Consider the following 14,504-nt stretch of genomic DNA (forward strand, 5'->3'; position numbering starts at 1 on the left):
TCTTGCTGGGAAGTTGAGAGGAAGTTTGTCATTTATAGTGTTTAATGTATTTCCTGTCAATGTGTAGGAAATGTCTGTTTGAAGTTCTGAGGCAAACTACCTTGATGTTCACAGAGATGAAGTAAACTGCTTGATGAAAGAAATCATATTCAAGAAAGAATCCTATAAAAGGAAGGCAGCCTGTTTATTTATATGATGATCAAAGAACCTTCCCATGAATTGAACCTACATATTTTTTCCCTGAGTAATTTGCAAAGAATAATGTACATGGCTGAAAGAAGTGGTAAGTCTTTAATAATTATATTTTGGTTTTATGTATTAAAAAATTACTAAGCCAACTAAAATAATGTACTTGTAAAAATTTTGTTTTTTAAGGAAAATTTTGTCTATACTTTCCATACTTATCAATATTAAATTATAATAAAATAAATTAAAATTTATTGATATTGTACTTTTTACTTTGTAAGAAATAACCAACAATTGGGCTTATATACCCTCCCCCCCAAAAAGCTGTACTTAACACATAAATGCTATCAATGATTAAAGGCCTTTATAATCAAAGCCAGTAGAGTATTGTACAGTACAGATGCCAGGATAATTTAATACAAACAAAATTTCTTAAATACCCAACACCATAATGATTTTCTGCCTAATACAATACTCTCCTCTCTATAAAAGAAGGATGTTGCCTCCAAATGAGAAACTTAAGAGTGATATTTCATGTCAGGGAAAACCACACATTCTTAAATCATTAGCTTTTTCCCTCATTTATATAATCTACCTCCTTTTTCTCCCTTACTAAGGTTGACTGAGCTTCAAAGAATAGGAAGGCCTGCAAAAATGCAATCAACTTCAAAAATTACTTTGGCACAGCATAGCAAAACGCATCCAATTAAAACATTAAATGCTGTGCTAATAATTATGTTTCCTATAGTGCCTTTTCATCAAGAATTTCAAAGTCAAATTTATAATTCCTCAGGTATGCTTTGGACATCCCTAATTCTGATGGCCGGCAAGTCTGCCTTCCTTCCTCCTTCTTAACCTGTGCTCAGAGTTCTAACTGAACATGGTGGGCAATCATTTTGCCACCAAATCTGTAAGATTTGACTTTTCCTTCATCTTTTTTTGCCTTTGTTCAGCTAGCTGAGTGACTGATTCTTGGCAATTTGTAAGCACAAGGTGGGCAATTTTAAAATGTAAAAAATTTGAATTATAGGCTTTTCAAAATGAAGAAACTTTTATGACTTTCAGTCATAGGTGCTTAGCTTGAAATACACTACCAAAATTCTACCTTCATAAGCAAGAGGTAATTAGCAAGGAACACAAGGGAAGCATTTAATTTAGTGCTTTTAAGGCTTTTATGAACAATGGCATCTCTAAACACATTATCTGTAAATATGTGCCACTGCCCTTAGAGCCCATGTATTTTTTAATACACCTCCTCCCTTTTTTTAAACAGATGTATGAAGTTGTATTTGGCTTAGCACTGTACACATTATCAAAATTCCAAATTAGCTAGGTCTAACTAAGAAAATTTTACTGAATAATTTACCTTGTTTCTATAATCTCTCAACAGATCCTTTCAAGACTTCTGTGACTAAATTTATTTTCCCTGCTTTAAAAAGTAATAACTATCTTGTCATATTTATATAATAAATATTGTTTTCTTTTTTATCTTCTTCAGAAAGAGAATATTTGTCTACTCGTTCTGTTATGTGATTTTATTTTTGAGGCTTGGTTTTAAATTGCTCTGATACTTTCTTTTTTTTTGAAATTTTTTTACAGGATTCAAATATTTATGAAACTTGCCTTAAACTAAACCAGAATTCTTTCTAACCATAGTTTTAAAACCACTAAGCATAAAGCGCTAGATCATCTAGAGTCTAATTTCAACCTGTTATTAACTAACCGTGTATCATTTAGCAATCCAGATAGTGTCTTTCTTGTTAAAACAAGGTGAATGACCTTAATATATCTTTAAATATTAAAAACCATACAGTTCAAAGTTAAAGCTTAATGTACGTGCCTTGAAGTTCCTGTTACTTCATTAGCTAACAACAGTCATACAAAACGTGTTGAAGGCCTGCTCTCCAGTAGGATGAAGATAAACAAGAAATGGTTCATTCATTCTTACATCTGCACAAAACATTTTTTATCTGTCCGTTTCCATATATAGGCTGTCCCCCAAAATGGAACAGTTTGAATTCTTATAAAGACAGTGTTTATTAAAATACGTTTTCATTTTCAAAACTGAGCTATCAGCTGTTAAAATGTGTATATATTTATTTGGGACACCCTGTGTGTTGTCATATTTGATGCTCATAACATCTTAAGAATTAGAAAGGAAGCTATTCTTTGTCCCATTTATGAGATAAAGGCAAGTCGTTTCAAAGATCAAGTAGTTATTAGCAAATTCTAGAGCTAATGAGGGAGGCAGAACTAAAACTATGTAAGTTGTTATTATTGTTACATATTGATTAGTGTGCACTATTCTTGAATGACATCCTTTAGGCTTCTCTTCCTGAACCACATAACATTGTCCCACTGAAAAAGGCATTATAATTTTGTATTTACTTCTAATGTACCTCCAAGGGAACCTGGTTTAATGATATAACATTTGTAAATCTCTTTGAATAAAGGAATCGTTTAAATGCAAAGTACTCCCGAACATTATCACCTATACTCTCCCACTGGGTACATAAAAATCAAATAGGGCTGACTGTGATCTTGTAGGAACAGAAGAGTGTCATAAATTGACTTTTTGTACCTTGCCACCCCACCCCCTGGAGAAACTGTTCACCTCAGGCAGATCTAAGTGAGGTTATGATGCCCAGGCCACCAGTCCTCCATGGAGCGTAGCAGGGGAAATTGACACGTTGAAAACCTTTCCTAAACTTGCACTTAGTCTCAAATCAGCAGGCACTGGGAATTAGTTTCCCACATAGCTCGAGCAAATGCATGGGCAGAGATCAAACTTGCACAGGAGGAGAAATTGTGGCTCTTGGAATAAAAAATGATGCTGCTTGACTGAGAAAAAGAACTCTGCATGATTTACCCCTCCTGGCTCCATTGGCCATTACGTGTACTTCCCCTTTCTATTTTTCTCTTATTTTCTATTAGCACTTCCAACACAGGCCCTTAATGTGTTCATATAATCTGGTATTGGTATTTGAATGGATTTGCTGCTCAAGCTTCTTTAATAATCTAAATTTCCCTAAATCCAATTATCATTGATCCCTTCCTTGCCAAAGATGTGCCCTTTTATCAGCTTAGGATATAAAAAACGTCACGAGCAGTGCCTGATTTTCCTGTTTCACTCAGGCTGTTATTCTTGAGGTCCTTCTGCTTATTTAATGTTTCTCACTAATTTCTCACGCTTCCCATATTTATCTCAGCTTTATCTATATGCTAAATCTCCGACAAAGTTCTGCTTAGACACATCCTTCATAGAATTATAAAATTTTAAATTATTGATATAAAGTTTATGTACAGTGAAAGGCACAGGTCTTAAGTGAAAAAGCCAGTAAGTTTTGACAAATGTATATATCCTGTAAACACCACCAGAAACAACATATAAGACATTTCCACCAATACAGAAAGTTCTCATCCAGTAAATCCCCATAACCCCATCAGGTACTTCATGTCTAATTTTTATTTCCATAGATACATTTTTTTCTGGTCAACAACTTCACGAAAATGAATTCGTACAGTATGTACTCTATTATTTCTGGCTTCTTTGCAATTCCGTATAAATTCTAAATAACATTTATCAGGTTGAGAAGATTTCTTTTTATTTTTGGTTTGTGGAGGGCTTTTATCATGACTGCATTTTTAAACTGTGTCAAATACTTTTCTGCATCTATTGAAATGATTGATTACATATTTTCTTCCATTATTCTGCTAAATGCTTATCAATTTTTAAAAATATTAAATCCCACATTTATGAATAAGCCTCACTTTATCTTGCTGTATTATCTTTTTTACATATTGTTGGATTTAATTTCCTAAATTAAAAAAAAATTGTATAAATATTCATAAGTGATTTACATATTTTTTTGTATTGTCTTTGTCCACTTTGGTACCATGGTAATTATTTCCTCATAAAGTCAGTTGGGAAGTGTTTCTTCCCTCTTCTATTTATTGAAAGATGTGTAAGACATAATTTCTTCTTTAAATGTTTGATATAAATTGCTAGTCATAATGGCTTAGAGTTTTCTTTGTGGGATGGTTTTTAATGAACACTTCATTTTCTTTATTTAATAGACTTAGGGAGATTCAGATTTTTTATTTACTCTTGAGTCAGTTCATCTGATAGTTTTAGAATTTCAAAAATTTTTATTACATCTAAGCTATTTAATTTATTGGCATTAAGTTGTTTATTATATTTCCTCATTTACATTTTACTATTTTTATGATCTGTAGCAAGGCCCCCTCTTTGATTTTGATATTGATAACTGACATTTTCTCTCTCTTTTTGTTGATCTATCTAGCAAAAGGTTAATCAATTATAATTTTTTCAAAAAAATAATTTTTGGTTTTCCTCATAGTTGTCTATTTTTTATTCTACTGACTTACACTCTTACAAATATTACTTCCTTCTTATATAAATTTGGATTTAATTTGCATTTCTCTGTCTTTTTTGTTTTTTTAATATATCTTTATCGATTTCAGAGAGAGGAAAGGAGAGGGAGAGAGAGAGAGAAAAATCAATGATGACAGAGTCATTGATGGAGCCCGCAACCTGGGCATGTGCCCTGACCAGGAATTGAACCCCGATCGCCTGGATCCTAGGTCGACACTCAACTGCTGAGCCACGCCTGGCCAGGAGCTTTGTCTTCTTAATTGGAAACTTAGATTTTGTTCTTGAACCTTTCTTCTTAATTTAAACATTTAAGGTATAATTCCCCCCTCTAAAATCGGGTTTAACTGTAATTCACAGATTACATACATTACACACATATAAATATATACTACATATAAAACATATTTTGTATTTCATTTCCATAAAGTTCAAAATATTTTCAAATATTCCTTGTGATTTCTTATTAGAACTTAGATGTATTTTTATAAGTATTTTAACAGCTTTATCCAGATATAATCCACATGCCATATACTTCACTGATTTAAAGTTTACAGTTCAATGACCTTCAGTATATGAAGAGCTGTGCATCCATCACCAGAATCAATTTTAGACTATTTTCATTATTTCAAAATGAAATCCAGTATCCCTTAGATGTTACCACTCAATTTCCCTCCCCACAGCCATAGACAACCACTAATCTACTTTCTGTTTGTATAGACTTGCTTATTCTTGACTTTTCATATAAATGGAATCATATAATACATGATATTTTTGACTGGTTTCTTTCACTTAGCATAATGTTTTCAAGATTCATTCATGTGGTAGCATGGTGTGTTTTATTTATCTGTTCATCAGTTGATGGACATTAATTTTGTTTCTACATTTGGGCTATTATGCATAATGCTGCTATGTACATTTGTGTACATGTTTTTGTATCTACATATATATTTATTTATCTTGGATAAACACCTAGTTGTAGAATTGCTAGATCATATAGCAACTCTATGTTTAAGGAACTGACAGACCTTTTTTTCAAACAGGACAAATCACTTTACATTTCCACCAACAATGTACGAGGGTTCCAATTCCTCCATAATCTCACCAACATTTGTTATTTTCTATCTTTTTTTATTCTAGCCATCCCACTGGATGAGAAGTAATATGTCATTGGCATTTTGTTTTGCATTTCCCTGGTCACTAAAGATAACAAGCATGTACATACTAGTCATTTTTTTATATCTTCTTTGGAGAATTGTTGATTCAGATCCTTTGCTTGTTTTTAAATTAGGTTGTATTTTATTGAGTTGTAAGAAATTGATATATACTTTATATATATATATATATATATATATATACACACACACACATACTCTTGATATAAGTGCCTTATCAGATATATGATTTGAAAATATTTTCTACCATTTTGTGGGTTGTCTTTTTGTGTGTCTTTTGAAGCACAAAATTTATTAAGTCTGATGATGTCTAGTTGATTTGTTTTCTTTTGTTGGAATTCATTGCCAAATCTGAGGTCATGATCCCTGTGTTTTAACTGGTGGTCTTTGAGGATAGCAGATTGCCCTTTATAACATGGGTGCTTCTTATTCAATCAATTGAATGCTTGAAGAGAACAAAAAACTGGACTTCCCTGAGCAAGAGAGAATTCCCCAGAAGACTGTTTTTGGAATTTATATGCAACATCAGCTCTTCCAGTTTCTCACAGCAGCTTACCAACCTTCCTACGAACTAGAATATTGGCTGTCTTAAGTCTCTAGCCTAGCAGCCCACCCTGCATGTTTCGAACTTGCCAGCCTTTATAATCATGTAAGCCAATTCCTTATAATAGATCTTTTTGTACATGTATACACACTTCTTGTTGGTTCCGTTTCTCTGGAGAACTCTAACTAATACAGATTTTGATATAGAGAGTGATTTTATAGGAACAAAATTTTAAGGATGACTCTTCTGAATTAATTCTAGGATTTCTAGAATGGCTGTCTGCTCTGATTAGATTGAAAGATACTAATGACTCTGTTTCCATTAATAAATAGAACACTGGTAGTCCATGACATTATCTGTCAATAGAGGTGAGCAAAATATCACTATCATATGCTCTTAATCAAACACTTATAGGAAGCAAGGATCTAGGTTACAGTGTATATGATACTTCTGACAAATAAAATGATATTGGTTGGTTACTCTTAATGTTGCTGGACAAAGTAGGGAACAAAAAGGATGAACTCAGGGGTTAGAAGTCCTAGCTCAAGCACCACATAAATTACCTGAAAGCTTTCATGTGTACCCTGAAAGAGACCTTGCCACCTGGAGCCATAGGGCTGAGATTGAGGAAAAACAAATCCAAAGTCTCAACCTGTTAATGGCTGAATAACAACCCAAATTGTATTCCCAGACTCAGAGAGTATCTACTTTTATCAAGTAAGAGCACTGATTGGGAAGAAATGGGATCCTCAAAATTGGAATTGGGATGTGTGAGAACATGATCAAGTTGGAGACATCAAGCTCCTAAATTCTGATGTACCAGTAGAAACAGCCTCGTCATACCATCTGAAGGAATTAACCTTGTATTGCCTAAAGAAATTCTACTGGTGTCCTCTTAAGCAGTTGTCTTGCAAGACATCGCTGATTCTTCTCATGACTTATCCTATCCCTTTTTGCTACCATACTTATAACTAGATTCAAGTTCCAGTAAGCCCCTGAGTGAAGTGCAAAGTATGACACATAAGGAGGTGTGCTACTCTCCAAAATAATGACTTGAATTTTCTTAATTCATATAGACAGAAATTCAGGGAATATGTATGAGAATGGATATTAAGGGAGTGGAATAATGGTGGAAGAAATATAAAGATAGATCAGCCTAAATTTATTGATATGGACCCACTAAGCAGAGATTCTGCATTTAATGTTGCAGTTCAGGGAGTCAGAAAGGGCTCTAATAGCATTAGAAAGGGTTGGTTGACCTAAACATGGACCAAAAGGTAGCTCACAGTAAAATGAGTTAGAAATATCAGACCTGCCTTGACATATTATAGAGAAAGAGACACAAAGATGTAGGGAGGTGGGACTCTTAGAGTAGATTTATCATTTAGGGCTTACTTGAGAGAATTCAGAAGATTTACCTTTCACCATGACCGTAAGAAATAAATTTTAATCATTTTTACAGAACTCTGCAATGACTTTTCTCTGTGGGCCAGATCTTACAGTGAGAGCCGTGGTTGCTGAATTGAGAAACTTAAATGCAATGGGAGTATAATTGGATCCAGGGTATCAGGGGCCAAGTGGCAGCACTCAATTGCTCAAGTCAAAATAGATGTAGTTATCTTAATGGACAGCAGAACAAAGCAGCAATCAAAGTCGTATGACTTGGGCAGACCTATGGTGTTGGCTAGTTGATCAGGTTGTTCCTAGAAGTGAAATAGATAGAAAATCTATTAAATTTTTAGTTGATCTCTATAAGTAGAAAAGTTTTAGGTTAAGTTATTAAAAGTCTAACCTGAATTATAAAAAGAGAGAGTCATGGCCCTGTCAATCCATTCTTAAACATAAGCCAATTAACAGACCTGGAACATTTTGAATAAAGGGTAGATTAGTTCCCCTTGGAAAGTCCTTTGGTACACTGACAAAAATTTATACTGTTAATTTTCCTCCCAGCCTTCTGCAAAAGGACCTAATACTGTGCATTGGGGGAAAAAATAATCAGGCATTTCAGGAACTTCTAGACACTGACTCTGAATTGACACTAATTCCAGGAGACCCCAAAATGTCACTGTGGTTTACTAGTCAGTGAAGGAGTTTATGATGATTGGGTGATCAACGAAATTTTAGCTCAGGCCTGCTTCATAGTAGGCTCAGTGTGTCTCCAACCACAACAAGTGATTATTTTCCCAGTTCCTAAATAAATAATTGGATTAGATATACTCAACAACTGGCAGAATCCCCACATTGGTTCCATTACCAGTGGAATGAGGATTGCTTTGTTGAGAAATGGCAAATGAAATCCATTAGAATTACCTCTACCTTGGAAAACAGTAAACCAAAAGCAATACTTCATTCCTGGAGAGATTGCAAACATTAGTGCCACCAGTAAAGACTTGAGAGATGCAGGAGTAGTAATTCTGACCACATCCCCATTCAAACGATTGCCTACTTGACTTGTGAAGAATAGAAGTGGACCTTGGAGAATGACAGTGAAGTATCACAAGCTTAATCAGGTGGTGACTCCAATTGTGGTGCCAGATGTGGTTTTGTTGTTTGTGGAAATGTATACATTCCCTGGTAACTGATATGCAGCTATTGATCTGGCAAATGCTTTTTTCTCCATCCCTGTTAATAAAAACAACCAGAAGCAGTTAGTTTTCAAATATGCCAACAATATTCCTTCACTGTCCTACCTCAAGTGTATGTGAGCTGTATCAGTCTTCTAGGGCTGACATTTAAATAATAATAAAAAATAGCCCAGAGTGCATGCCTTAACAGAAATTCATTTTCTCACAGTTCTAGAGGCTGGAAGTCAATGTGTCAGTAGGTTTGGTTGCTCTTAGGACTTCTCTCTTTGGCTTATAAATAGTTACCTTCTCACTGTGTTTTCACATGGCCTTTTCCCAGTGCATGTGTAATCCTGGTATCTCTCCCTCTTCTTATAAGGACAGTAGTTCTATTGAATAAGGGCCCCAGCCTTATGACATTATTTAATTTTAATTACCTCCTTAAAGGCCCTATATTTAATTATACCATATTGGAGGTTAGGCTTCAACATAAGGGCTATAGGAGACAAAATTCAGTCCACAACATTAATTCTCCAGGCTTATTTCAAAATATAGTTCATACGAATCTTAATTGCCTTCCCCTTCCATAAGATACCACACTGGCCCATTACATTGAGCTTAGTAAAGAAGTGACAACTACTTTAAACTTATTGGTAAGATATTTATGTATTGGGGGTGGTGGAAATAAAACTGACAAAAGCTCAGGAGCCTTATACTTCAGTAAGATTTCTAGGGCTCCAGTGCTGTGGGGCATGTCAGGATATCCTTTCTAAGGTAAAGAATAATTCATTGCATCTGTTCCCTCCTACAACCAGAAAGAGGCACAACACCTAATGTGCCTCTTTGGATTTTTGAGGCAACATATTCCTCATCTGAGTGTTTTACTCTTCCCTGTTTACCTAGTGACCCATAAAATTACTAGTTTTGAGTGAAGACCCCCCCAAAATAAAGGGCTCTGTAAGAGGTCCAGGCTGCTATCATCGTCTGTGGATAATTACTCTCCATTTGGGAAATATCATTTGGCTTGCTACTGAGCCTTAGCAGAGGCTGAATGCTTAACCATGGGCCATCAGTTACCATGTGACCTGAGCTGTCCATCATGAAGCTGGGTATTATCTTGCTCACCAATCCATAAAGCTGGGTGTGTACAGCAGCCTTCTATTCTTGAATGAAAGAGGTATATTTGAGAGAAGGCCCAGTCAGAGTAGATTATAACAAAGAGCTACTGGAGACCTATTACGATGATCTATTAGCATTCAACAGACTAAGAGTGGGGTGATTGATAACAGTTGGTAGTGAAATAAAGAAATAAATGTGAGAACTATTTTTGTAAAAGTGGCTGTTAAAGATACAGGTGTGGAATGAGAGCTCCTACAGATACTCAGCAAATGAAACAAAAAGTCTCAAGGAGCCCTAGTCAGTCTGGCCCAGTGGCTAGAGTGTTGGTCCACAGACTGAAGGGCCCCAGGTTCAATTCTAGCCAAGGGCATGTACCTCTGTTACAGGCTCGATCCTCAGCCCCTGTCAGGGTTGGGGCTCATGACGGAGGCAGCCAATCACGATGTGTCTGTCTCACATAGACGTTTCTCTCTCTCCCCGCTCCTTCCACTCTTTCTGAAAAGCAATGGAAAAAACATCCTTAGTGAAGATTAAAAAAAGAAAGTCCAAGGATAAATCCTGGGGAAACAACAAAATTATTTACAGAGACATTGGGATATGGGGAATGAGCATAAAAAACATAAGAAAGAAATAGCAATATGAGTAGATACTTAAAATCACTAAGGATAAGAAAAATACCCATTAAAACAATGAACTATTACTCATTATACATCAGTTTTTCAAAATTTATAAAATTGGATAGTGATTAGTGATGGTTGTCATATAAAAACCAAGGGCTTTCATGTACTGATATAGAAAGTATAGAGTTTTGTAGTTGCCTTGCAGAATAATCTCAGTTTTTACTCAGTTTCAGTATTTGTTTATAATTCAGTAATTCCACTTCTGAGTTTATAATCCAGAGAAATGTTCATTTGGCACTTATGGAACAAGTGGGGAATATTTATCCAATTGTCATTCGTGAAAGTGGGGAGTTAAAGACAAACTAATACTAATATATGAGGAAATGGTAGTGTGGAACATACATAGGGTGTGTGGCAGGTGTATTATCGTTAAAATATTCACTGTACTCCTTATAAGACCCTCTTCATCGGGCCCATCCTGTGGGGAAAAAAAATTATATTTCCCACCTAATCCCCTTCACACTGGAAATGAGACTTACCTTCACCACTGAAGTATGCGTGGAAATGACATGTAGCCTTTCTAAGCGGAAGTTTTTCAGAAAGATGGCTTGGGTCTCCTGTGGCTCTTTTCTTCGGTCATAGAACGACTCTACTGCAGACAGGGGCCCTTCCTTCACATAGATCTCAGTGTGAAGAGAATGTAAAGCAGAGACATAGGCAACATGTGATGGAAATAAAAAAGTTTTGTTTTTATGTCAATGGAATTCATGTGATTTTTTTTTTTTTTTTTTTGTAGTGCAACCTCGCAAAAGCTGAAGGTTACTCTGTGGAGTGCCATGTAGTAGTGAAAAGGAACCCATGTTTGAATCTGAAATACTGGTGATAGAAAAAAACAAAAAAAGAACAAAATAAGGACTCTAACAAAATATTAGTTCAGTTAATTAAAAACATAATAAGTGCCCAGCTGGCATGGCTCAGCGGTTGAGCATCGACCTAGGACCCAGGAGATTGTGGTTCGATTCCCGGTCAGGGCGCGGGCCTGGGTTGCAGGCTGGATCCCCAGTGGGGGTGTGCAGGAGGCAGCAGATCAATGACTCTCTCATCATTGATGTTTCCGTCTCTCTTTTCCTCTCCCTTCCTCTCTCTGAAATCAATAAAAACATATTTAAAAAAACTAAAAACGTAACAAGTGAGTCAAATTACTTACTTTAAAATTGTACATACAAATTCAATGAAACATATAAAATACATTAGAACATTTGCCTGTGGGAGCTAAGGAGAATGTAAATGGGAAATAGAGATAAAAAGATATGAAACAATAAATGAATATTAACCCCCACGTGAGTGTGCTTACATGCATAATAGCTATATCCTTGGAGATAAGAGAAATGTTTTAAATGTGGATAATAATAAGAAAGATGTAATTAACTCAACCCTTTGTACCTAAGAACCAAAAACAGAAACAGAAGACAGAAGTAAAGAGCAAAATAAGAAGAAGGGAGCCCGGCTGGGTGTGGCTCAGCAATTGAGCATCGACCTAGGATCCAGGTGATCAGGGTTCGATTCCTGGTTGGGGCACATGCCTGGGTTACCGGCTGCAGCCGATTAATGACTCTCTTGGCATTGATGTTTCTCTCTCTCTCTCCCTCTCCCTTCCTCTCTCTGAAATCAATAAAGATATATTTTTTAAAAAAGAAGAAGGGAAAAATATCTCACAAATTTTAGGGAAGTTTATAGAGAAGGATGTTTCACCAAGTAAGCAGAAATTTAACAGTAGCAAATACGGTGAAAAGTTAAAAAGATAAGAATTGACACGTGACTATTTGCTTTGCCTATTATAAAGTCACTAATGTAACCCATGTGTCTCCATAATTGTAGGTATTGTGAAAGCATGGGGCTGATTTAGAAGGGAAATTTGGAAGCAGTTTGTCAGGAAACTGTAATTGCATCTATCCCTCCCGCCTAACCTTTTGAGGGAGAGAAGGGGATTTGACAGTGTTAATTGCACTTCTAAGCTGGGAAAAAAATTCTTTCCACTGGTTTTGTGGTGACAGCACCTTAGAACTGTTGGCCAACTTATAAAAGATGTTGTGGAAAGTCCCTTTGGCATTAAACAAAAATTGTTAGATCACTTTCTGTCTACTCTTTGAGAGATTATAGCTGTCTCATTTTAGAACACATAATAGTTACTTTTAGATAAGCCTTTATTTCCTTGCTGTGTTTTTTATTTACTGAGCCCATTGAAATAGTCTTTGTCAGCTCAGTGCAGGAATGGGCACCTAGCAGGTACGGGCTGGCTTCAGTTCCACTGTATTCTCCAGGTGTACTCTGTGTCCTTGGCAGAATATCGAAGGACGTAAGCCTTTGTATAGCGATGCATGTAGATTTTCTCTACTTCTAATTTCATATTTGCCTAAGAGAATTGAATTTGTGGCCAAATAAAATATTGTTCTGTACTTTTTCTTGAGATGGCCATGATCCATTTCTTTTTTTATGGCTACAATTCTACAATTTTTGTGACCTTAGAGCTTCCTGATATGCACACTTTTCTTCTCATGCTTATTTTTTTTCTGTTTTAGGAAAGATGTTGGATAATTTGTGATAAGGAAGAATATTAATTTCTCCAAATGTGCACTTTTAATTTTCATTTCTCAGTAGGAAAATTGTATGAGAAAAATGAAATATAAGAAAATAATACAGAAAATAAATGAGGTAATTATTTTTAAAATCAGACTTTAAATTAGAAAAAAATATATTTAAATAATGAGAGTAGATTTTTATATGTGATTAAGTTGAAGGATACAGGCATTTATTGCTTACCCTCAAGTCACTTCTACCTCTTATAAGATTCTCCCAAAATGCATTTGTTTTACATAAATTAGTTTGAGTTTATGATAAAACAAAATTTTCCCAAAGTTTGATTTAAAGAACAATAGTCCTAAGATATCCTTCGATATATAAAGGAAAAATTATGCTTACTATATTATCTTGGAGACTCCCAATCCACATTAATATATTAAAAGCTCTAAGACAAACTGATTTAAAGGAACTTGTTTAACATGATTTAATAAGATTTTTCCAAACTTATTTGAGCCCATAACTTTTCTTCAGTAATAGATATTCATAAACATCAAAATTGAAACTTTTTGGGACAGTCTTTGATAAATAAGGCAAGGACACTTGAAAATTAAAAATTTTTAACTTGAAATAAACCAGTCAGAGAAAGAAAAGTATCACAGATCTTACTCCTATGTGGAATCTAATGAACAAAATAAAATGATGAACTAAATAGATCCAGAGACATAGAAGCATGGAACAAACTGAAGAATCTCAGAGGGAAGGCAGGGGTGGGTGGGTGGGAAGAAATTAACCTAAGAACTTATATGCATATGTGCATAACCCATTGACACAGACAATAGTGTGGTGAAGGCCTGAGGGGTAGTGTGCTGAGTGGAGGGGATCAATGCGGGAAAAGGGGAGACATTTGTATTACTTTCAATAATAAAGATAAATTAAAACATAAAAAAATTAAGCTTGATTAGAACAGTGACTATAATATTCATTCAGTAAATATTTATAATAAATTTAAAGCCAATGAATGTATATTATTTAAGGTGATTATCTAAACAATACCTTAAAATAATTGGGATAGACGTTTTCATCCATAGTGAACAAAGGAGAAAATAAAACAGTAGAATAAATAAATTCCCAAAGGTCACACTTCTACTTAGTTGAAGAAGTCAGAAATTATTAGTTGTTGTTTTTTTTTACATGAGTGTCAATATATGGGTAAATATCTAATTTATCTAGTAGCCATTGACTACCACATTGTATTATCAATCCCGCCAAAGAATTTTCCCAACCAAATATTATATTATAACAATGTATAGTGATCAAAGAGAA

Source organism: Miniopterus natalensis, chromosome 7 (assembly GCF_054644295.1).
Source record: "Miniopterus natalensis isolate mMinNat1 chromosome 7, mMinNat1.hap1, whole genome shotgun sequence".
NCBI classification, from domain to species: domain Eukaryota; kingdom Metazoa; phylum Chordata; class Mammalia; order Chiroptera; family Miniopteridae; genus Miniopterus; species Miniopterus natalensis.